Source organism: Camponotus floridanus, unplaced genomic scaffold, assembly GCF_003227725.1.
Source record: "Camponotus floridanus strain SB8 unplaced genomic scaffold, Cflo_v7.5 scaffold18, whole genome shotgun sequence".
NCBI lineage: Eukaryota > Metazoa > Arthropoda > Insecta > Hymenoptera > Formicidae > Camponotus > Camponotus floridanus.
Genome location: NW_020229303.1, coordinates 3,295,819 through 3,322,721, shown reverse-complemented (window position 1 = coordinate 3,322,721; position 26,903 = coordinate 3,295,819). Strand labels below are relative to the sequence as shown.

At 33.8% G+C, this 26,903-nt stretch overlaps 2 protein-coding genes across 4 annotated transcripts in view; one reads left to right on the top strand and one right to left on the bottom strand.

The window, feature by feature from the left end:
* LOC105250960 (centromere protein I) overlaps positions 1 to 26,903 on the bottom strand; it is a 156,209-nt gene that overhangs the window by 52,409 nt on the left and 76,897 nt on the right. The gene's annotated exons all lie outside the window — the stretch shown is intronic.
* Positions 1 to 26,903, top strand: part of LOC105250924 (serotriflin) — a 76,771-nt gene that overhangs the window by 10,292 nt on the left and 39,576 nt on the right. For 2 of the 3 annotated variants that reach the window (XM_011257314.3, XM_025407535.1), the window contains exon 1: positions 10,965 to 11,132. The exons of the other annotated variant lie outside the window; for it this stretch is intronic. The gene's annotated coding sequence lies outside the window, so the exon portion shown is untranslated. Of the gene's footprint in view, positions 1 to 10,964; positions 11,133 to 26,903 lie in introns of those variants that run through there. 3 annotated transcript variants of the gene reach the window in all.

The window sequence follows — 26,903 nt, the reverse complement described above, 5'->3', positions numbered from 1 at the left end:
TACATCGTATGATATATTACTTTCATACGTGATATTTCGAAAAATAAAAAGTTTTAATCACATAAGATAAACTGATCCATTTTATCTTTCCTGTACGTTTCGTGATTTTGAGAAAAGAAAAAAGAATTGCCATCACAGTTCAAAATTAGAAGCCAATGAAATAAACTCAACTACACAGAAACTTTGTAAAACTCACGATATAGTTCTGACTCACGACTCTCTCGCGAAATTTTGTCAATAAGGCAAATTTTCCTCCAAGGATTAAGTAACTCGTGGAATTAACGTCGACGGCGTTGCACAGGAGCGCGAAAAAAGCTCAACAGGGAAGGGGTTGAAAAAGTTTCGCTCCTCTAGAGAGATTTGCACTCTCGACCCCTGGTTTACAAGACCAGTTCTTTAACCTCTGAGCTATGAAGGTATTTGACATTCTTTTTCTTTTGTTTTCTCTTTTTTCTTTTTAATGTACTCGCTCTTCTACAGAGTGTCCGCAAAATCAAGTATTTATCAAAGAAGAAGACTAAAATGCTTCAAAACTTTGAAACATTTTACGTGAGCAAAGCATTTCTCTCAGAGAAATAGAAATTAATAATAAAACACTCTCTTTGATTAGAAAATGAAAACTTAATGAAGAAAATTATTAATTTACTCCATGTGATTAAATTTTTGTTTATCATGTAAAATCTGATTCTAATTTTTTTTAATTATGCAAATAATTGAGAAGTAAATATTGTTAACTATTAAAAATAATAGAGATCATGGCATCGACAAGTATAAACTGAAGTTATTTATAAAAATTGCGCGTCTTACAATAGAAATTTTCTCGAGAATGCGCCCTTGTACCCCGTAACCTAATTTATCACCACCTAACTCTCTCGATTAAATGACTCGTAAAAATTCACGATGGAATCCTTGAGGAACTACTAGGATCTCAATGAACCATTCCGAAACGTCCCTCGTTTTTAGAAACAAGCACGTTGGAAAAACGTATCGAGTTGTATTTTTTTTTCTTCTTCCATCTAGGTAGAATAACAACTCTACGCGGTAGAGATACTAGTTAACTTTTATCTCCTAACGCATAGAGTTACACAATGAGTTTTCTTCTTAGCTATCTTCGCGGTTTTTCTCTTTCAACCTTTTTGCATCCGCCTTTTACATGTCGTTCTTTATAATTCGATATTCAAACAACGTATGGCACGCGTATGGTTGACGCCATCTTTTTTCAAAATGTTTCTACCAAAGCTTTTTATGGCTACAATATTCTCTTCTTCGTTTAATATTGATTAGATCTATCTTGATGATATGTACGAAAAATTTTTAAACTTTCCTGGAATTCGATATTTTGTTAATGATTTTTTTTCACGTAGAAAACACAGGAGGGTTTCAAGCAAATTCTTACAGAAACATTATATTTTGAATCTTTTTATTTCTTTATTAACGTTGCGCCATTATCTTGAAAAATGGGAGCATGCTATCCGAAGTGCCACATGGTGCATCGGTTGCCATGCTGGGCAAACGGTGCCAGGTCTTAAAAGTTAATTGCAATGACGGTCAGGCAAAGCAGCAGCAGATGTTTCGGATGTGAGATTTTCCTTGTTGAGATTCGAGTGGAGAAGGGAAAAGGCAGGGAAACTTGTGCAATTTCAGTATGTATCATGGGAGTTGGGTAAAATCCTCTAATGTATCTGTCGCGGAGAACGGAAATGAATCCACCGATATTCATCCTTGATCGAAAAAGCAAGTCGATAAACCCATTTAAAGAACGCAATCATAAATAATGGCGCGAACGAGCGTCTGCGATATTTTAAAAGTAGAGAAAATACGAACTTATATTGTTATTTAAAATATTAATACACTTTGCATATGTCATACATTACTTAATCTTATCATTCGAATTGATAAAATTCAATTTATTTCGTTTCGAAAATTAACGCGTAAATATTTGTTTACGGATTGATGAGCGTATTAACTTCCCATTAGCGTCAGAAAATATACATGAAATGGAAAAAGTTTATTTCGACAAATGCCAAATAAAACATTTTGGTTTGATATTTTTCGAGAGATTCATGGAACGAGCGGACAATAATAAAAGTTTCTCCGCTAAAAAAAATGTATGCATATAAGGCTAATAGGAGATTTTTAGATATGAAACAAAAATTCTCGGGTTTTGTGTAATATTTATTTCTCTCTTTTCCTCTGTGTTTTATAACGAAAGAAACATAAAATGAATATTCACTGTAAAAGTATCAATTTGATATGTTCATGTCAAAAATATGATTCTGAGGAGGTTCTTGCTTTTCTGAGAGAGCCATAGAGAAAATTTCTTTTCAGAGTCACGCAGATTCTTACACAACATATACATATATATATATATATATATATATATATATATATATCTTCTTAACTGTTACTCTTAAACAGATTTGTGAATAGAAGAGTAAATCCTAGGGAGATGCTACACAATGCTTCTCCGGGCGAGACCTCTCGATCCGTAAATTTCCCCGTTACTTAGGTAAATACCAAGCATCGTACACACGTATCCTTTACTTTGTGCTTAACTTCGTGAACCAGTTCGCCCCGTAATCCCTCGGGAGCGCCCAGGTCGGCGCAGGACAGGTCGGGTTTCGCTATACGAAGGCGAAGGAAATTCCCGCGAGCGCGGCTCTCGCGTGTAGAATACCGAACGATAATTAGGTATCGATTTCCACATGCCGCGAGAGTGTGTCGGCGATAATCGACTTCGTCTATCTCGCTGCTTGACTCTGTCGTCATCGACTATATATCGCACATCGTACTCTTCTATCTGGTACTCGTGAATTCCTAACCCAGTTCCATTGATCGCAGCAAAGTGCCTCGGCAACGAGAGAGCGCGGGCGCGTCTTGTATGACAAATTGAAGGGTCTCTTTCCTATAAAAACAGCCATTCAAAGTAAAGTTTTCAAAACGACATTGAACACGATCTTCCGTAATGGAAAGTTTTTTTCAGAGAACGATTTTTACAAGGAAAATAACATCCTTAAAATGGAAAACACATAACGACAGTCTTCGTCGACCGACAAATAAATTCTGGTAAACTTATCTCAGAGAGAGAGAGAGAGACAGAGAGAAAGAGAGAAATTCTTGTTCTGAAAGATTGGATTATTAAAATTGACAGGAAATCAATAGCGGATTTGATATCTCATTGTGATTGATCGATTAAAAACCCATTCGTTAAAAAAAAGGGAGGGGCAGGAATTACATTTACATCAATCAGTTAATTGAGAGATGAATTGTCTGACAGAAGAATCGAAAAATTTAAAATCGATAATATATAAAAGACGATATATATATATATATTTTTTTTTTCTTATAAAAATAAAATAATCATAGATATATAGCAAACATTGCAACACACATTGCAAAAGTAAAATGAAGTTTTCTCAACGCAATTTTCTCTCGGCTTTCGCTTTCTCATCTGCTGCTACGCGTATTCTTTCTTTGATTTTTTTTCATATTTTATTTTCATAAACGGATTCCGATTAGCTTAAAAACTTGAAAAATTGTATTTTTTATTAAATTTGCAATAATAAAGTGTTTAAATAATTTTATTAAATATTTTGTAATGAATGTGTTTTAACGTGATTAAATCGATTTATTTGTTTTGATACAAAACTCTTGTTTTTTTCGCATAAAATTAAGAGAAAAAATTCAGAATATCAAGCAATAATGTGATCTTGTGTAAGTACACTTGACATGAAAACGGAAGTTATGTTCATATTATTCTTCTACTGTACGCTATCGCTTTCTCCCTTCTCTGGGAAAAATCTTTAAAATAATTCTTTTCGTATCACACTTTCGAGTTTCTGCGCGAACGTCGTCTGTAATATTTTTCCCTCGCAGAGTAGACGGTACATATCGATGGATCGCGTAATAATGTCGACTTCGCGGTGCGAAATGTTCTGTATCTGGGCCGGATGGTGCAGCATGAACGTAGGACAAGGACTCAGACCGCGCGAGGCGCACGGGAAAGAAGCCATCCGTTAAAGTTTATATTCCACACTCGACGCTTCTTTCCCGGCACCACCGGAACTGCGGTGTTCTTGACGATATACGTACAGTTGCCATAAGTCACGTACTGCACCGAGAGAGAGAGAGAGAGAGAGAGAGAGAGAGAGAGAGAGAGAAAGAGAGAGATAGAGATAGATAGATAGATAGAGAGAGAGAGAGCGTGCAAACCCAAGTACATATTTTTCACTTCGCGTATTTCTTTTGATCCCTTTTTCGGACGAAGGAACAGATAAAGCGATCGAATGAGAGGATCGTTAACGTGTAACGAAATATCCTGTATCTCTCTGTTGCAAAATATTCTGCTAACAAAACATATGCTCGTTGATTTTGCCGCATCTTGTATGAAAAAATGGAGGGTACGAACTATTTTTTATAATCTCGTAGTTTTGAATAATTGACCATGTAGAATAGTACAAATAAAAATGTATGATATAAACCGAAAAAAAAAATACTAAAAATAATTAAACGCATAGTATAGAGACTTTTTTATATAACACTTTTAAGTTTTTATGACATGACGAAAAATATTCGTTTCTTTGTTCCCTAAAATTTTCTACTACAATCCTGCAAATTTTCCTGCGGCCATTTAATTATTCAAAATTCGGATTATTAATTATTGAAGCAACAATAGGGTAAATGCCATTTAATGATAATTAACTATTCTGTTGTAATAATAGCCGTGTCTTCATTAATAATGGACAGTATTAAACGATCAAAAGATCGGGAACTGTATTGAAACTGTATTGCAACTGAATTGAAATCACATTAAACTCTTTGTGAAATTCTTTTTTACGCGCTTCGAGATTTTATTCGCATTTTGTCGCGATTTATCCGCCCGTCGGAAACAAAATCGAACTTTTCCTTTGACGGCCGTTTTAACAGACTCTCCCCGGAAGAGTACAATGGAACGTAAATTCCCCGCACCCTTTTCCTATCTCGTTCGAAAGCAAATGAGCTCCGATTATATCCGGTTACGCGTTTACCGAAAGCCACAGATGGAATCGAGAGAGAAAGCATAAAACGATTTAATTAAAATCGTGCTTTTAGAGTTGCTCTTTCTTCTTTGCTACAACGGAAAATGCTCAGCAACCTGGAGAAGGATAGATGAACGCAGAGGAGACAATTAGCGTTCGTCCGTTCGATCTCTTTGTATGCAACTGACAATATCGCTGCTTTTACAATGCGTAGAAGCAAGGTATAATTAGCGTATCGACGTAGATAACTCTGTATAGAGAGAAGCTCTATCGCTTTTAGAATCATGCGGGTATAACGGTTCTTATACAAGCGATCTTAGAAATTACCGGAATTATTTAATAAATGAAAAAACAAACGGTTATGAAATTCTTCTTTTTTTCAAATATATTTTTAGATTAATATTTAAGAAATATTCTACACACATTACGCTGTTGAACAGGTTATTTTTTAACTTGCATTACAACTACAAATCGACGGGATGCTCTTCGCGTCCCTTTCGAAGAGTTTATTCCTACAAGCGCGATATGTAAGTAACGAGTGCGCGTTAACGAGGTGGAGGAGGAGGATACAATTGTGCATTCGGTCGTGCAGCGAGTGCATAAATCCCACGGTACGGTGCGAACAGTCCGACGAGAGAGTATCGTAAGAGGAAGGGAAGCTCGGGTCGGGCGAGAGGGCAGGATAGTTGTCGTAAACCCCTTATCTGGAGCAGGGATCCCGAGGAAAGAGCAGACTCTGGATTATCCTGCACACAAGCACCACGTATATGTATATATATGTGTATATATATATATATATATATATATATATATATATATCAATGTGTGTGTGTGTTCTTTCGTTGTGCTTCTCTCTCTCTCTCTCTCTCTCTCTCTCTCTCTCTCTCTCTCTCTCTCTCTCTCTCTCTCTCTCTCTCTTTTTCGTTCGACATTTTACGAATGCTGTTTCATCTGTGTTGTTTCGCGTGAATTTCAGTATAATTGTGGAATGCAATGGATATTGATTTTGTCATTCCGATGTTTGTCCCGATCAGCTCGTAACTGTATACGGAGATTGTCGATTTTCCTCATAGATATCCTATAAATTTGTTGATGCGCGCGAGTAATAGATGCAGGAAAAACAACAATAATCCGCGAAACAAATATTCAGCTTTGAGAATTAAAAGAGTATTTTATTGACAGTAGTAAATCGCGGAAAACGATCAGTCGTAATAAAAACATTTTATTTATAAACATAACACACTTGTATAGATATGTGTGTGCTATTAATGTATATATTTTTCAATACAATTTATAAATAGGAAATCTATTCCAAAGCTTTTAATTCAAAGCGCTTGATTATAATTATTATAAATTTAAATTTATTTTTATTTTATTATCAATTGCTGTTCACTATCGAAAAGAGAGGATTATTGTTTGTTTCCCATATTCTTCGAAATATAAAGCGCTTGATATTCACTGCATTTTTCTATATATCTGCGCATTCCTTGGCCAATTTAATATCGACCCTATCTTAGTAAAGTTGACGAGATGTCAATTGATTTCACAAATTTTGTTATGTTTGTAGATTTTCAATTTTACCGATTCTTGCGTATTTTCACGTTACCCGTTATTTCCTGATTTATTATTCATGAATGTGCAGTTCTTATATAGAACGTAGGTTTTAATGCTAGACACAACGCAAAATTCATTCTCGTATAAATAATATTTTTCACATTTATCATGGTGACAAAGAGTTTTACCGTGGAAATACTGATTTTTATATCCCTTAGGTACAGTCGGTCGAGTATAGTATAGTTAAGAGAAATATTTCCTATAATTCTACTAAGTTAAAAGGCATATTTCTATTCTCAAAGTGCTGTTCGTTTCCGTACGTGAGTTATATATCATTCTGCGCGTTTCTTTTCGATCCTATCTACCGATTGTGCTCTTTCTATCGGGTGTCTACGTTTTTCTTTCAATATGATGGACATCACACATATACATTTTTCTTAAAAACAAACACACTTTAAGAATTGCGATTGATCAAGGAATGCGCGGATATAAGAAACTATGATAGATGTCTCATATTTAGAAAGATATACGAGAAAGAAACATGATAACTTTATTTTTCGATAGCAAATAACATTATTTAATTAAATAATTTTATTTTTCAATAGTAATAAATCCGTAATAAAAATAAATGTTACTCTAGTCACACAAACGTTTTTAATTAATATGATTAAACGCTTTAACAGGTGCATGGCAATAAATGCTGTTTTTATATTTTATTGTAAACGCTCTTTTTATATTTTATTGCAAAAACAAATATATATTTTAATAAAATATATTTTTATATATGCATGTGATATCTATGAACAAAATATATCAGTATTTTCCCTGTTAAATTATATATTTATAAATAAAAATATATATGTGTCCTATATATTTGTTAAATACTTGAGGAATTATTAAGATGAATTCGATCGATCTTGCGAAAATTTCAAATGATGTAAAGATGACATATCATGATTAGTTGAATTTAACTCTTTCCCAAGAGTTCTACCGCCGCATCTTCTCGGATATAATTCCATCAAATTGTTTCCGCAACAGCTTCTCATTATAATAATACGCAGTTTCGCGAAGTGGAACATTCTATATGACACTTAGCATTTACCAGCGTATTGTAAGTATATGTATAATGCATTTACACACATATCATGTCGTAGCTGCTGTAGAGAGACGTTCGCATTCAATTTACATTATTTGCTCCTAGAGAGAGAGAGAGAGAGAGAGAGAGAGAGAGAGAGAGAGAGAGAGAGAGAGAGAGGGAAAGAAAGAAGGAAAGAGAACGCATTTCTCTTTCATTAGATGATTCTATATCTATAAATATTGAAGATTGATATCTTCGTCATTTAAATAAGTAAAGCATCAAAGAAACTTCACGCTATCTTATTAGAAATCAGCCGAAGCTATTGAGATATATTGTGAAAATTGTCAAAGTTACAACTGAAAAGCAATTTTTTTTTCAAAAAATTATCGGAATTAACTCTGTAGGTTTAGCATTTCTTCTCTGATTTTGCATCTTATTTATCAATAATTTTTTTGCATTTTTCCATAGGATTTTTATTAAAAACAAGTTGATTACAACTACTGTCGGAGACTGTATCATTAAAGAATATAATAAATGAGAGATAATAAAACGCGCAAAAATAAAGATCTAATAAATCAATTGAATGTGTCACAATTCTAAGATGTTCAATTGAAGAATCAATATAGTTGATTTGAGAAAAACATTTCATGATGGAGGATCTAAATCTAACAGACCATTATATGTCACAGTGCACATTGATTGAAATTTTTATATAATTGTGTTGCAACGTTTGCAATATCGAGTAAGAATCTATAAGATTTCAATCACAAATGAGAATTTCTTTATAAAATTAAAAATTATCATAATGTTGCGTGTTTCCCTTTTTTCCTCTATTGACATTTTTAAAAGCTCATTGTTCTGCATCATACAGGTCAGCGCTTTCGTGGATTATTTTATAGAACGTTTACGCGATTTTACCGAGACTCGATATTGTAATATTATAAATCTATACATTCCACGGAGATTCCTAATTCCATACATCTCCGATTTCATCGTTTCTTCACAGATCTCTGATTCCGCAAGTGCACCCTTCACGGATTCGCGGTTTCCTCGGTAATTCACATCGGCGATTAAATCTAAAACTTCACAAATCCTTGATTTTCCGGATCGATAGCTCGCCGGGTGCTTCGTTTCGTAGAATATTGCCTTGGCGAATTATCGGTGCGCGCCGAGAAAAAGAAAAAGAAATATTACGGAACGCGGAGATCGAAGTTTCAAGCTGGCTTCCCCGATATATAGTCGCTATCCTTAACTAATTTTAACTTTGAAGAGAATTCCGTGACCGATTCTTCCTCCTGCGTAGGAACTGTCGAACCTTAGTCCGCCGACACGGGAATCGTTTCAAACCAACACAAGACTTCTCGGGTTCAATCGGTAATCAAACTATCTGCGGAAATATAATAATCCACGAAGTGATAAAGTGAATAAACTGAATTAATCGAAAGCCCTCTTTGGTTAAAGTCGGGCTTGGGACAATCGAAGGGTCGAGAGAGAGTTATTGTTTGATAATACCGTTATATAGTTAGTCCTAACTTGGACAAAAATCACGAAATTTAGGAATACAAAGTATAAATTTTTCAATAATGCCGTTAGAGGAAAAAAACTCGAAAACAAATTTTCACGTAAAATTTGCGGTTGCATGAGAAATTTTCTCCGGAATTTTCTTCTCATATAATACATTTATAAAGGAATATAATTGAGCGAATAAACGTTGCATCGTTTATATTTTCTTACATATTCTTCAAGCGTGAAAAGTTACTGATTACACGCTTGCTACATATGACGTATCGACGTCATTCATCTACTTCCCTTATTTCCAGTAACGCGATTTTTATATCAAAGTAATTTCCACGTTGCAACATTATCGATCAGCAGATCGTTCGTTGCGCGTAAACACGCGAAAATCGCAAACCTCCCCGTCGCCCATGGAAATTGTCGATGATCGATCGCGAAAGCGCAAATGACATCAATGGGAGCAAGCGTATAATAAATTACGTATCGCGCGGAATGCGAGCCGTCTCTCGGTTTTACGTATTTCGCGTAATTGGACGAGAGCTTAACAAAGTTTTTAGCGTATTAAGCGCGCAAAACGGACCGCGTTTTAATCAACGTATGAGGGAAAATAGCGCGCGTTTAACATTAATTTAATTCGAAAAATCTCTTCGGAAAAGAGGAAGGAAGATTTTCCTCTCCGAATCAAAGAATCTCTCTTCCTCCCTTTCTTTCGGGCATAAGCCGCAGGCAAATTGCGGATTGAACAAACGAGGGTAACATCGGTTTTATACCAGCAATTAACGTTTTATTGACACGTTATACTGACACTCGCGTGCGTACTTTCATGCAAGCGCGTTTAACGTAAGATGCCCGGATAATACTCGAATAACGCACGTTTGTTACACGCATCGCGTCGTATAATATAATAAAATTTATATCGCGCTCCGACATTTCTAGCGATTTTTTTTTTCGATGAAAATTATATCGTTGTAACGTTCGCAGGAATCGCTCGCTCATATAAATGACGCGGATAAATAACGTACACACGGATAGAAAACCAAGCGGTGCGTTGCCGTGTGCGTATCGATATTAATCAATATAAACGCCAAAGTGTCATATCGGCGCATATTTTTTAGACTCACAAGAGTCTTCCGTTACTTTAAAGTGCACATATATTTTTACGCGCGTGCATTTGTTCCCTTCCTGTGTGCGTAGACGCGTTCCTGACGCTAAAAGTGGATGGTAAAAAAAATTTTATCGAAAATTTTCAAGTTTTAACATATAAAAGAATCTTCATTTTACGACGAATTCTCATCTCGCATATTTCACAACTATAAAGCACTTTTTAGTCCCTTTCAATATTAAAAAGAATGAATAAATAAAATAACGCGAAATCTCGAAAATCGATTCGTCGAAAAAATCTATCGCGGAAACGAAATTACACCGCAGTAACTGACGACAATTATTACTCGGGCAATTATTTATCGTTATGCCGCGTACGTGTGAAGACAAGGCGACAAGAAAATGTCAAACGATTATTATCTCTCATTTACAGGTTTGAGTTAGAACGCGTTGTTGCATAATGGTGATTAATTATATTTATGATCGTTCTCGCGCGAGTAATATCGCGGCGATTTGACGGTCGTCGCGTGTATGGGAATTGTTTACGTTCAATAAAATCGGTATTTTCATATTTTCCTACCACGCGGAGATGACTCGTGAGAAGCGTGCTCTTAACGAAGACGTTATTACCGCGAGCCTTCGAGACTGATTGCTCCTCGTCAATAGGAGGGCTGACTCCTCCCAAAGACTATAAAAGACGAGCCTGGTCGCGGATCGATCGCCAGTATACAACCGCGCCTTTTTATTGTCGCGGTGTCGAGAAAACGTGCAGTTTCGCGCAGGGTGCACAAAAAAAAAACATCCGCACCGGCTTGTCGCATCTGGTTCACTGTTGGCGGTTTTTAAAAGGGTGTGACGCTTGAAGGGTGAGTTTCTCAATTTGCAACGAGTAGCATTTCGCTGTTATTTGCCGCTCGGTTAATGCCGAACATTATTGAAACAAGGAAAATGTGTGCGGATGAATTGATGAGCTTCGCGAATAATAGGAACATTATTCGACGATATTCTTTGATTTTTCTCTCATTTGTCTGTCTATTTATAATGCTTGTATCTTAATGGAGTCGTATTGAAACGACGAGTTCCCCGATATGTAATGTTTCCCGTCGAATTTCATTTCGTCTCTCTCTTCATTAGAATATAAGCTATGTTTTATACACAGTTTATATTATAATGAAGCGATATTGTGAGAGAGAGAGAGAAATATTTAATTCGGGGGAATATTATTCTGCGGTGTTCGCTCTTCAGTTCTGTGGTAAGAGAAAACGTACATTATAATACTGTTGATGGACTTTTATTTGAATGTTAAAATGTTACATCGGAGAATTTTATATTAAAATCCGTATTATCGTTCAGAATAATATTCGAGGAACGAATAAATGTATAACGATTGTAAGTAAGGTAAATATATAGGTAATGTAAACATCTATATAATTTAATTAATAAACGTATAAATATAAAAGACTCTTTATCTGCAATATACATACAAGTTAGCAAATAATGGCGAACGAATATGCTTTTCTAGCCATACGTCGTAATTGATGATGATTCCTGCGAAACGGATTTCTCCGTTGAACTCGAGAAACAAAGAGAAAAATAATGGAAAACGAGAGAATGTAGCTTCCATGTTTCCGGGGTTCCGAATAATCGGACGAGCACGATGCGAAAGCCTGAAAACGGGGTTTTAACGAAGTGGCGAGAGGGTCGCGCGCGACGAAGAGACGTAAAGGTGCAAGGAACCATGTGCACAAAAACCTGCACGTATGCAACAGTGTGAAACTCTTCATCACACATTGCTGCCGGGTGTTACCGAATAAAATCGTGGGTGCGATGCGGGAGATCGGCAAAACCGTTTGATGTAGTTTTCGACGAAACCCCGATGAGACTGTCTCTGGTAGAAGCTCAAGGCCTCCCTCCTTCCCTCTCATCCTTCCCTCTATCCTAATTAACGCGGCATTTAATTATCTCGCCGCGATTTAATGGTATTCAAAAATTTCGCGAATAATTTCTCACGATCTTGTTATAAATTAAAATCGATACTTCGAATAACGGAAAACTCACTTATTTCCTCGTAAATATGTTCTTCGCACGAACTATAATATAAGTTTCTGAGATAATCATTTTCGAGATTATTCATGGTTCGTTAGCGATAATGTTTACACGACGGAAGAATCTCATTGTACGTCATTAATTATGCATATACATGATTTATCGTCCGATTATCATGAAAAAAATGTTCATATGTAACGCGACAAGATCTTGATATTGTATTAATACATTACGATAGTACGTTTTTAAAATCCGTTATGAATTGAAGAGACGATTATTCAGTAATTAAATCAGGTCGTTAATTCCCATTTGATTGCAGTAGTTTTCACATGCTATCTCTATGAGAAATAATATTTATTACACGAGAAAGATGCATATGAGGCACATTATTTTTGTATTCCCTCTGCCACTAATATGACGCGATAAAACGTAAAATATTCTCCTTGCGCAATAATCAACGTTGCGAGATAATCTTGTGATGAGTTTAGCGATGTAATTACTTTGCGTTATAATGAGCGTCAATATTCGCCAAAAACTTCGTATTTTCGTAGGAAAATCTCTCTCGACGACGACAATTTTCCGAAATTCCCTCTTGTCACCCGCTATGCACTTAAACAATCGAGACGTATGATTCGTGTGCAATACATCACGGCGAATTTAAACTTTACTTTATTTATTTTGATTCCATTTACGTTATTGCGAAAAACTACCCGTATCGTTGGACAGTGAAATATAATTATAGATGCGTTAAGATAATTGCCTTTCCTTTTCACGACACATTTGTTGATGAACTCGGAATTGATTTCTTTTCAGGTGAGAATTCTTGACTTCTAATTCATAAATATATATATATATATATATATATATATATATATATATAATTCTTCTATATATAAGTAATTCTTCCCATTCTGAATTTAATTATATTTGCGTTGCACACTGCAATTTATTACTGTCAATACACGTAGTGTTGGAATTGATCTCTTTTTAGATGAGAAAATTCTTGGCTTTTCGCTCGCAAATATATATATATATATATATATATATATATATATATATATAAAATTCTCTATTTTAAACTTAATTTGCGTTGCAAATTGTAATTTATTATTGTCGATAGGTAGTAGAGAAATAAAGTCGATATAAAACGAACTTATTTATAAATTTATATATATATATATATATATATATATATATATATCAAGAAAAATTCATCATACATTGTAATGTCGTAATATCAGTTTGAATAAACTTTGAGCTCAGAAATTTAAAGTTCAACAAGAAAAACTTTAAAATGCAAAATTACACTCATCTAAATTTAAACATTACAATATATTAGAAATATCTAATTCCATTTGAATTCCTGTTTTCCGTGCTCTATCGTGTTTTCAAATCGAGGAAGAGAATGACAACATGAGAGTATCTCGTTTTCAGGCAGCATAGGTATTACGTGTAGCGAAAATATTACACCTGTATAAATTTTGCACGTGACTTTTCAGACACGCACGCGCACGCGCGTTACTCGTTGCACGAGAAAATGTATTTAGCCGGTAATGAGCGGCTGCAAGTTTTTGTTATAATTAGGTTGTTAGCTCGCTCTTCCGGTATCCCGGGTGCGCGGGAGCATTCATGGAACCGGGATTTCTTTATAACGCGTGGGACTGGGTGTATGAGAAAAAAAGAGGCGCATAGAGTGCATCACGCCGGTGATGCATATGCACGAGCACGTTTTATAAAGAGAGAAAGAGAGAGAAAGAATAGTTGATTAGCCCTTTTTCTGACACGCGTCCCGGAAATGTTGCCTTTATTAACCAAGATGAAGAAAAAACTCCCTCTCCCAGACTCTCCGCTCTTTGTTACAGCGAATAATTTCGGCCTCTCGTCGCGTTGAATTTCGATCCCTTTGTTCTTCCTTTTTTCATATCTTCATCTACTCTTGGGATATATTCGTGCGATAATTAAATCACGGAAGCAAGAATTAAATAATCATATGCATATACACAGGGTGTCAGGGCAATCTCTTCCCAAAAAAAGCTCTTGCAACTTATCTCGAGAGCTTTTCAAAACACTATAATAAAGTATTTCATCGAGTACTTTTCGAGTTACGAGGCTTGAAATAATCTCTTAATTTTACATAAACCATAAAATATCTAGTAAAATATTCGCTTTTCAATTATCTTATCTTAATACTTTTATATACAAAATAATGAGAGGAATCAATTGGTGTAATTTGCAATTAACAATTACATATTTTTTTTCGAAACAATTATGTGTTTTTTTTATACTAATTGATTCCTCTCATTATTTTGTACATAAAAGTATTAAGATAAGATAATCGAAAAATGAATATTTTATTAGATATTTTATGGTTTATGTAAAAATTGAGAGATTATTTCAAGCCTCATAAATCGAGGAAAAAAAATACTTTATTATAGTGTTTTGAAAAGCTCTCGAACTACAAGAGCTTTTTTTGGGAGATTGTCCTGACACCCTGTATATTCCTTAAGAAATAAAGCTTTGTTTAGATTCTCGCAATAATAAAAATTTAAAAGAACTTACACTATTCGTAGAACGCTACTCTGTTTCTATCATTTCACGAGTTACTCTGTACATCGGTATGGATTGCATCACATGTGTACGTTTAAGGAAACTTTCTCGTCTTTCCCCTGGATAAACAAACTTATCCCGATCTGTTCGAGAAAAAAAGAGAGAAAAAGTGTAAAAGAATGTTCTCTCCTTCCAAATGTGTTCTCTATATTGGCCATGTATCGATATCGTTCCCATTTGATTCGGGGTCGAGGACAATGCGGGTCTTATGGGATTGACCCCATATCACTGTTACGAGGTATTCAACTCGCATTCGCGCATCATAAACATTTTCTTTTTGTTGTGCACGTCATGTAAATAAAGTCTAACATGGACGGGTGTCGCAGGAACATCGATATTTCGCCTCTCTTCCTCCTCGTTCTGATATTTATGAGCTATAAAACTGCACTTGTGGATTGACCTATAAAAATTACAGTGTGAACGACAGCCTACGATGTCGGTAGTTTCTCTTAATAATTATTGCCGTCGCTGCCTTCTAAATATCTTCAAATTCAAACACGGATTATTCAACTTAGTCAACTTGGAATCGCTTTTTTTTTTAATATTTCATACTCTTTCTTTTTTAGAATCTTCAATTAATTAAAAATAAATTGTAATTTCTTTGAAATATTCCTGCTGTCATTTTTAATTACTGTACCTTTACAAGTGTTTGCAATCATATTATTTTCTGTATCTCGATAGAGAAAATAATATACCTCGTCAACATCGTTATTTTTACACTTTCATTTATTATCAAATATTGGATGTTTTTCTAATTCAATTTCTTAACAAAAATATTTGATGGAGGTAAAAATACCGTACATTGTTTAGATAAAACATTTATCTTATTTGTTTCCTGTCATAAATTGTGACATAATGATCACTGTGACATAATGGTCAATTGATAATGTGACGTGTCATAAATTATTATGTCATTATTATTATATTGTATAAAGTAAGCTATTTCAAATTTAAATGTATATTTATCAAGTCATTAAATTTTTAATATTTCGATATCGATGTTTTGATATCAGTCATAAAACACACATTAATCTTACATTTATTTTACATTCTAAAACTTTTTAACTCTCAAAATATTTTAAATTTATTCACTGACACATTTTTATTAATTAAATGGAACATTTTTATTAATGTATACATATCTCTATCTCAAAATTTATAAATCTTTCCCTCCATTGTATTTTCGAATGAAGAAAAACAATCATTTTCCTTTTTAAATTTCCGAGCTTTTTTATTCTAAAAATAATATGATATGTTTTCACCGTAATTTGATAGAGATAAAAAAAATATATGAAAAACGTTATTACAAATTAGAATATTATTAACATGCAGACATTAATTGCGGACCAGGATATCACGTTATATGTGCAATTATTTTTATAATAATTTCGGATATAATAGTTTTAACTCCAATAATTGTTACATTTTTTTATGACAGATAAGTAATAGTGCGAAATAAATAATCTCGAAATAATCAACAGGATGTCCCAAGTAATCTTTTAACAGTAGATTCTCTGACAGTTTGAAGAAAAAAAATCGCTTGCAAATTGATCGGAGGATTTGTTATTGGAGCCTACAACCGATGATGATTTCGGAATATTCCGTATAGAGTCGTATAGATCACACGTTCCAAGTTATCGCGTTATTAATAATCCACTAATGCACTTGCGCTTTACTCGTGGGAGTCTGGAGCAACATTGCGCCAATATCGCGGAAATTAGCGTTACAAATTTTCGGGCGTCGCGCGAACTATCTCACTTGTGCCCTCGTGCCCCTTTCGAGGGGCATGTGATCGAACTTCCTCTCCGCCGCAAGTTCCGGCGCTCGGCAGCGGCGCCCGGCTTCGCCAGGAGAGCTTGCGCCAGTTCGCGGGCAGCAGAGAGCTGCCGCGCCGCGCTACGGAACACTCCGAGACAGGTTCTCGTCGCGTGCCGGCCGCAGTATCGTCGTACAGTTTGTGCAAGAACGACCGTTCTTCCGCTCGTTCCACATCCCGTCATGGTATTCGATTCACCCGCTGTCTCGATCGAGTCGCCCGTCTGAATTCTCCCTCCCTCCCTCCCCCCCGATCTCCTCGATCGCGCGATTTCTGGACGCTTGTCGACGTCGGGATCTCCCTCTCGTTCGCGATCCAGGAAAATTTACGCGCGAGCGGACCAATGATCGATAGATTCGTCGATTGTGGACAAAAATGATGTGATCGACTCGGATGGTGCTCGAGGGAAATCGATCTCGAAACACGTTTCCCGATGATCTTCGAGAAGATGGACTCGACGCTCGATAGGCATAAAGGCGCGAAGGGGTTGAACGCTGACACTGCGCGCGATATCGCTGGGTGTCATCGTTGAGAAACACAGGCGCGATACGGTGGATTGAGGTGATCGATACGACTTTAGTCGTGCTAGAATTATGTGACGATCGTATTCGTGTGCCTCTATAATTCCTCTATCCAGAACTACGAAACATCCCTTGATAAGGGAGGAGTCTCTTCTTACGCGGAGGACCTTGAAAATCCGCGATTAAACACATCCACCAATCTTCGTGTTAATTAATTACACGAGAGCTTTCGTGTTAATTATCCGAAACTGTACGCGAAATTGCTTTTAATCGTTGATATCTGTATCCTTATTAGTTTCTCTTTATCTGCGTTAATATTTTCACAATTAATTTCATTATCTAATCGATACGCACGCGTTGCAAAATTTAAAGGTAGTTTCGCAAAATCAGATTTTTTTTTTCGCATTAAACGCTTGAATTTTTTAATAATTCGTTCGTATTTCTATCTACGATTACATTTTATCCTTGTATTATAATTCGTTTATCGATTGTTGTTAATTAAACAATATCCGCGATTGAAAAGGGGTTTATTTTTGAAATAATTATTCAAACATTTTAATTAATCAATTGGATTTTTTATCAGCTGATTACTAAGATAATTATTATATCATATCAATCTTATATTTCCGAATTGTTGAGTTTTTAGAAATTTTAACACAGCTGTTATTTTCGCGATTCAAAACGCGCATTTTAAGTTTAAGATCAGACCAAGTGCCGAGAGACTCATATGTGACAATAGAGAAAGTACTGAAACTTCAGCGATCACATAAGTTCGTTTTATATTCGCTGAATGTATTTGGCGAGGACAATTTCGAGAGTGAAGTAATCATTCGAGCTCGAATGTGATTTGCTGTTCGTTGCAAAATAAAAATATCAGTGAAAAAGAAACTATGCGTGACATGCGTTGCATTCGACATGAAATATCAACCATGATACAAATAACAAGTAAAATATAAGCGACGACAATCCAAATAGTAACGAGCATTACAAACTGCGGCAAATTAAGTCGCGATATTAAATAAACGATACGTCTGAGTGTTGCTCTCCCATGAGAGAAGACGATAAAACTGACATAATACTCCAGTGTGTGAATTAATCGTTGCTTTGTTAAATTATTAACTGTGAACAAGAGATCCAATCCAATTTTTGCGTATGTGTGCGGACATGTGTTACTTTTATGCGACGTACTTTGCGCTTTGCGATGAGATCGGACAAGTCAATGTGGGATTTAAGCGTTGCTAATTATCCTTGGAACTGCCGTATAATTGTCGCTAATTAATCGACGCGACCCTTCGCGATTCTCACCTCTGTGTTGGATTCTCTGTGAATTTCACGCTCCCGCCGTCGCAAGGTGAGTCGAACCTACGTAAATATCCTTCGACAACATAACTAAGCTGTGTACACATTTTCCCCTTGCTTATACTTAACACTAATCACATAAGATATTCGACAAACACGTTCGAAATAGCTCTGAACTTTGAATTAAGATAAATCGCTCTCTTGGAGCATTTCTATATACGACGATGCAATTTTCATCATTCCAAATCGATCTTCTTTCTCGAGGGAAAAGAATGATAAATTAATGAAATAATAAAAACTGAACATGATATATATATATACTTTTATATTGAATCTTATAAACAATATACTTTTTCGCAATATCCTGAAATTATCAAATATTTTTCCATAAATTTTTTTATTAATTTAAATGATTAGTTTTTTAATGGAAATGTCGAGTCAATAATTTTCGAATTATAAGCGATTAAAAAAAAAAACCTTCGCAAATCAAATTTTGCGATGTCAAAGAGATAACACTGCATTCTTCAGTTATAATTTCAAAATTTAATAAAGCTTAATGAAATTTTAATTTAAGATTTACGTTAGTTGTAAAGGTGCAAAGAATATTAGATATATGATAAAAAATACTATATAGTTTCAGGATATCTTCTGTATCATTAAAAATATATAATCCTGGGATGCTTTTTCATGTGCTTTCTTTGATTTTGCGAGCGTGCTCAAATTGAAAGTATAAAAATCGTAATATTCTTTAAAATTAATTATGACATTTGCGCGATTTTTCGCATTTACGTTTACTAGTGTGACTAGAAAAATCACGCGACATATTTTCGCGAACTGCATTCGCGTGTAATTTACATCGCGTGTTTCTTATCGGCCTAGAATGGTTTTACACTTTATCTGCCTTTTGTCTGATCAATGAAATTTTCCTGCTAATTCGCGTAATTCGCGTAATTCGCGTAATTCGTGAAACTTCATCTTTTCGAATGATTTCTCGTTTACGATTATTACCACGTATACTGAACTAACTCGTATCTAGTTTATGTTTAGAACAGGAGGTACGTTTCCACTATAATAAAATAATGTCAAGAACCATCGGTGAATAATGAATTAAGAGAAATAAATTAAATGCTGTTTTTATGTATGTATAATTCCGACTTTTCTTTTGCGCGACCACTTTCTTCTATTATTGGATTTTGTATGTCTTTTGAGGGGAATTTAAACCGAGACAAATATTTCTTAATATTTTCATGATTTTATACTTATGAAAAATTGTGAAAATAATTATATTTCAGAAGATTTATAAATCTTCTTCGTGATAGGGCATTTATAAATTCCGCAGATGATTTTTGCGATTACCTCTCTCACATATCATTTCTATGACACTTTTTATATATCTTTTTAATATCTCTTTTTATATTTCTTTTAATATCTCGAGAATATTTTTAAAAAAATATTTTTGCGTATTTTTATACGTGGTTTTCATCTTACTCGATGCGAAGAGCTTTGGAAAATAATATTTTCAAGAGAATCTCTGAAAAACCTTTGAAATCTTCAAAATATCGCTCGAAGAAGAGAGAGAGGGGGGGGAGGAAGAGAGAGACCATTTTCATCTCGCGATATGGCATAAAAACTACCGATTTAGCAGCTGTTGGTATTTATTTGCATTGCGTTGTTTTCAGAAAAATGCGATATCGTCGCGGTGGAAAAGTTTAAACGGACCGGAATGCACTTTGTTTGTCTATATGCGAGCAGAGGAAAATATTTCTCGTTTAGTAGCCCCGTTTATCTGCGTATCATCCGTCTGCATATTTTCTATTTGCATAAAGATTGGCTGTTGGAATTGATAAATTCATTTTATATTCGACCGCAAATCACAAAAAAGCATCTTTTTAATTCTCTTCCTTTCGCGCAACAAGAATAATAAGATTCAAGACTTATGCGTTGCTAAAATTAAAAATGTTGTGATATATGTGTATAATTTTATAACTTTTTACAGCGCAATATGATGTACAGTGGGACTAGGCTTTATTTTTTTATTTGTGTTGTTATGTAATTACATTATATTTTTTGTTTCTTTGTATTGCTTTTATTTTTTTAAATATTTTGTTATTATTAAATTAATCATTTTAAAATAAATACCAGTTTGTTTATAAAGATGTCACAATTTTCAAATATGCGATTTCCAGAATTTAATACATATACATTTAAATATAAAATATGTGATTTTATTTATTACAAATGTAATTATATATGAAAATGACAAATATGTCTTATATTAAATGACATTTTAATAAATCGTACGATGCTATCTCACATTAATTAACATACAAAAATAAATGATTATTTGCATATCATCGAAATATAAATTAACGTTTGTTAAATATTTGTATGCTAGGAAGTAATGTCGATTTATAACAAGAAATTCTGTTAGCTTTTCAATTATCAAATTTTCAATTACGTTTTCACATATAAGCACCGCTATTCCCAATTGTTATTTCGTTGTTATAAACGCGTATTCGCGCGTGTTGACGGTTTTTGCGTACGCAGAAAATCTCTTGTGAATTATTATATTCATTTATTCATTGTAGCGAGGTAACCTGCCATAAAGTAACGTAATATTTGTTTTGTATCACACACAATGCGTGTTTCCACAGTTTTTTTTTGCGGTGGTAGTGTTTTGCGTATAATTTTACTCTGCGTGTACAAAAGAAATGCAGTAACATAAAAGAAACGTAAATTATAATTACTTTGAAGCTAAAAGACATGTTGACTTAACTTGGATTACGCAATTTTAAAATTAAAAAAAAAATTCAATTAAGAGATGTCTAAGAGATACCTGGAAAAATTAATAATTGCAGTGATTATCTTTTTCCAAATAATATACGTTTATAACATATATACATTTATAATATATGAACATATGAATAATGTTAATGTGCAAGGAATTTTCAAAATTATGACGTGACATACACTATATACAATTCCTAAATATTTTAGTATCCTGAAATTTCTCTCAAGTTTATAACTCAAAAACTGTGTGACAAATATTTTTCGAGGAATAAAGTATGGTACGAGACGCGTCATTTTAATGTATAATGCGCGTTATAATTAAATATTTTTCAAGAAATTTTAATGTATTTAGAAATTGTTTAAATTGGCCATTTTTCAAAAATCTAACAAAGTATTATAAGGCCTAAATATATTTTCGAATTTAAAGGATTTAATGGATATGACTTGAAAATGATTATTAAATATGAAAATAATTTTTATTTTTTCAAAAAGGAGTATATATATATATATTGTATATATATATATACTCCTTTTTGAAAAAATAAAAATTATTATATATATATATATATATATATATATATATAAAAGAAATATTCAAAAAGAAATATATATATTTTTGAACATTTTTTTAACTGCATAAATATCTTTAAAATTATTATAATATATAAAATATAAATGTCGATTGAAAAACTATTGAACCGATTATTATTATTTCTTAAATTTATTTAAAATCACCAAAAAGTTAACACTATTCATGACTAAAATTTAAAAAAGCTTTCTGCAAAACTCATCGATCAAAATGCAGCCAAATACGTATATGAGAAAAAAAGTGAAAAAATATTATTTATATATATATTAATCCAGTGTTGAGGCAAAAGGAATAAAGATGAAGTTGTTTAGCCATATAATTCGCAAAGTATTATTTAGGATATCCAAAGTATTATTCAGATTAACCCAATGTTGAGAAAAAGAAACATAAAGATGTATAGTTCATAACTTCGCAACTATCATCCCCTTAAGTTGAATCGCTTATTTAGCCTTGTATAAGGAAAAAAAAGTATAACCCTCCTCAAAGAGAAAGAGAAGGTTATCGACCGTTCTTTCGCAAATTGAGAGTTATTTCACAAGTAGTTCACCCCCGCATCTCGCTCATGCGGATTATAAACTCATCTTGCTATTTTCGTCGCGATATTACGCGGTTTGCGAAGTCTCGTTTCGCCGCATGATATCAAGACTTTATTTTCATTGCTCACTCATTTCGTGCCGAAATAAAGCACCGCGGAAATTAAATTCGCAAATAATGAGTTAATTTGACCTCGCGATTAGTTAACTCCGTTACATAAACGTCTGACTAGTTTTGCGCGTAGATTCGTGTCCAATTTTTCATCAATTTTCCAAGCGAAAATAAATGCGACGATATAATAATATTAAAGATCTATCATTATTCCTTTTTTTAAATTTGTCTCTGACTTTATTCGAACTGTGAATTTTATTTACTTGCACATTAATTAAGCAGTGCAATTATTATTATTATTATTCAAAAAAGAAAAAGTGATAAAATTCAAGAGAAACTTTCTTATACCATTTAAGTTACATTCGATTACATCTACTTAATTTACAAAATCTAAACGTAAATTCTCCATTGTTACGAATAGATAGCTCAATATTATTCCACATAAAACCTGTCAAAGTTGTTCGTTAATATGATAGAATTTCAGGCACCAAGTACTAAGACAATCAAGTATCACGCTACACCAACTCAAATTCACATGCGTAGAATATTTTGGTACTACCTTGATTATATATTTTGTGCTTGTGTACGCTTATGTCAGTTACAAGAATGCGGAATCTTCGCTGAAGCCGCGTGATTCGCAAAACTTGTCGACGGAATGCATTCCGAAAATTCCGCTTTGTGAAATTTCATTTTCGCGTGGATCCTTTTCTTCTTTCGTGCTCGTTGTGATCAACAAGAGAACGAAAGAAGAGAAAAAGGGGGGAGACAATCACTGTTATTGCACACGCAAAGAGTTAATTAAGGTCCTGAGGTAATCCTTTGTTCCATTTTGGTTAATAATGGGACTACATGACTATAACAGAAGCCTATAAACAAAGGCGTATAATATTAACGCGAAACTAATCGCGGAATATCGTGCTTTCGGCGATGTAAAATCGGTATTGTGCTCTTGTCGTTATAGTCTAGAATCTAGAACGCAACGGGCTAATTAATTAATGTGTGAACGAATTATACGCAAATAATTAAAATTATGTATGTAGAAATATATTACGTTAATAAAATAATGTGTAAATATTTATGATTTTTCGATTCGAAAATTGCGAGAACAATTTATATTTTAACAAATATACATTTAATATTAATAAATCTCATTATTTCGTGAAAAGACAGATTCAAATCTTGGCTGCAGGTCTTCGATGAATTTGAAAACTTTTTCACGAGATATTCTTGCATATCGAAAAATCTCATAATTTTCAATATTAAGTTTAAATTAAATTCCCTTAAAGTAAAACTAAAATAAACCGAAAAACAAAAGTTTGTTTCTTTTAAATTTAATAATTCGTTAAAATTATTTTTTATTATGAAATATTTTTGCAATTAAAGTTGATATTTCTGCGGATAAAAGATAGATTCGATTTCAAAATCTCGGAAAAATTAATTTTTAAAATATTTTTTAGTAGATATCCTATGATATGTACATGACACATTATAGGAGCTTATAAATCCTTAGGAAATAGGAATTTTAAAATTATTAAGAATTTACCTTACTTTAAGCCAAACATCTCTAAATTCTAAAATTTAAAATAAAGTTGAAAAATTAATTCCATTCTTCATTAAGTATTAAAAAAACATAGGTGATGAATTAAGAGAATCGCGAGGATATTATTAAGAGAGTTGAAACGACGAGACGATAAAACTTTCAAACGAGAGCCGATAATCTTCACCTCTGAATTACTGTTTATGCAAAAAACTTACTTTATAGCAGCGAATATCGCACGGAAAGTAGCCATAAAGATACTTTTATAACAACGTATGTGAGATGCACACGTCTTTGTAGATTCCATATACATGCGGATAAGTGAAAGAAAAAGAGAGAGGAAAATTAATATTTACAACTTGTTAGAAAAGACTGCAGCTTTTTTATTGTAAAATGCGTTAATTCCAATAACTCGATTCACAATTTCCGATTCGTAGGGGTTGATCATCGATTTTATGCCGAGCATTATTCGTAACGTAAATGTTGCAATAAAACTGCATAATCATTATTTCTCGAGGAGAAAAGAAAACAGGAATTTTCCATCGCATTTAAAGGTTGATTGTCAGTTCGGCTTTCGAGAAAGAAATCCTCTTTCATTATTTACAATGAGCGTGGATCTCGTATCGCGCTTTGCGAACATTCAACGCGCAGCGCTTCCAGAATACGCGAAAAGCAATATTCTTTTATTTGCTTGGAAACAACACTAGCCACCTATGCCTCGTTAATCACTCGCCTTCTTGCGAGTCAAACAATTCACCTAAGAACAGAGAAACGCCGATAATTAAAGCCACGGTAGATAAATGTTAAAAGACCGGAAGCATTCACGGCCCTCTTGAAATTGTGGATCGACTGTCCGGATTCGGCCACACGTGTGTACACGTGTCTTTAATTAAAAGCTATCCGCTTCGCGTTTCGCGGCGTCGATAAATAATTATTTACCAAGGTAAACGACGGCCGTTACAGTTGTTAGCGTTTTTTTTAATTTGCCACTCGTGCCGTTACTTCTAATTCGTCGTCGAATTCGTCGATGTTCGACGGGACGAGGAGGGTGGAAGGGGAGGAAAAACGGGGGAGAAAATGGGAGAACTAATTCCACTTTTAATTTCTTGAGATTTCAACCTCTCCCACCGAGGAGGAGGAAGAGGAGCGGGAGGAGAAGGCTGCAAAATCGATTGCGCGATGCAATCTTGCCCCGTGTATCGGCTACTGGCTGTAATTAAAAGAGATTCCTGGCTCCGCAAACCTGCCGTTTTTTCGCAATAAAATTGCAGCTGCTTCCGTACACGCGGCCATATCTATCCGTCTAACTCCTGTTCTTATCATATATACAGGCGGTTGCGAAAGAAGAGTACCGCTTCTTTCAATTTATAGTGGATTTAAACTTGGCAAATACTTTTCCCTCCGAGACGGACTCTTCCGCCTGACTTAATCTTACTCTTTAATCGAAATTTAATACAAACTTTCGAAAAATATGTCTGAGATTAATCTTTGCGAGAAATTTATAAAATTTATTCTACTCCCGCGCACTCTCAGAAATAGTCCGTATTTGCATACGTAAAAATGTATATAAAATTTATAATATATTAATTACAAAATTAATTATAAATATTATAATATTAATTATAAATGTTAATTATAAAAAAATTAATTATAAATATATATATTAATATATATTATTTATAACATATTGATATAATATAAAATAAAAAAATATAAATAAAATATATTACTAATATATATATATATATATATATATATATATATATATATATACTTAATAACATATAAATAAATAAGTAAACACATATAAGATTTTCAATTATAAAGAAAGTATACATTTTTAATGTTTCTAACACACGCAAAGAAAATAGTTTCCTGTCGGGAGAAATGAGTTCCGATAATATTCGTATTACGCGAAGCCCCGAGATAGGGAACATAATACTGAATAGCGGGCTCGATACGTCACGGCGAGTTTGCAAATCCGCTCTGTCTGGCGTCTTTGAGATATTACATGGGCACGTTCAATGAACAGATAAACATGGTGTAAAGCGATATTCCAGTTCTCCATCTCGAGAACCTAAAATCTACGTTGTGATACGTGGAGACACGCGCGCACGTTTCGCATCTTCCTAAAGTCAAAATACGCGAGGTCGAGAGGTATACTAGTGTACTAGTTGCGCAAGTAATTTCGAGATTTGCGTGTATCCTGCATTTTCGTGGCGCGTCGACATGTGTCGGAGGATATGCGTCAAAGCGCAAAGGATATTACATTCGCACGAAACGCGGTGGGAATATCTTCCCAGTAATTTGTACAAGAGCGCGAATCGTATTATTATGTTTATCTCCTTTCAGCTTTATTATCATAGAAAGAGGGAGAGATAGTGTGTCTTATATAACATTAATTATATAAATTTCTGATGAATAAGTAGCACGATTTATTCAAGATATCCCGAAACTAGCAATTCTCTGATCGTTTATTACACAATTTAAAATTTTTTTTCTCCATCATATATTTTCGTGTAAATTACAAATTGAAACTATATTAAACTCCATTTGAAATTAATCGGTGATATAGTCTTGTTACCTATTTGATTATTCAAAATTTAATTTGTCAAAAGCCTTTCTTTCTGTTTATAATTCGAAAATTATTAATATTTTTTAATTAATAATAGGAAAAATTCAATTCCGAAAAATCTGATATTGAGAGCACATTCGATAGTTTTGGGATTTTCTATGTGTATTTCATATTTCCATATTTTCGGTCTCTTTTGAAATATATATAATCCA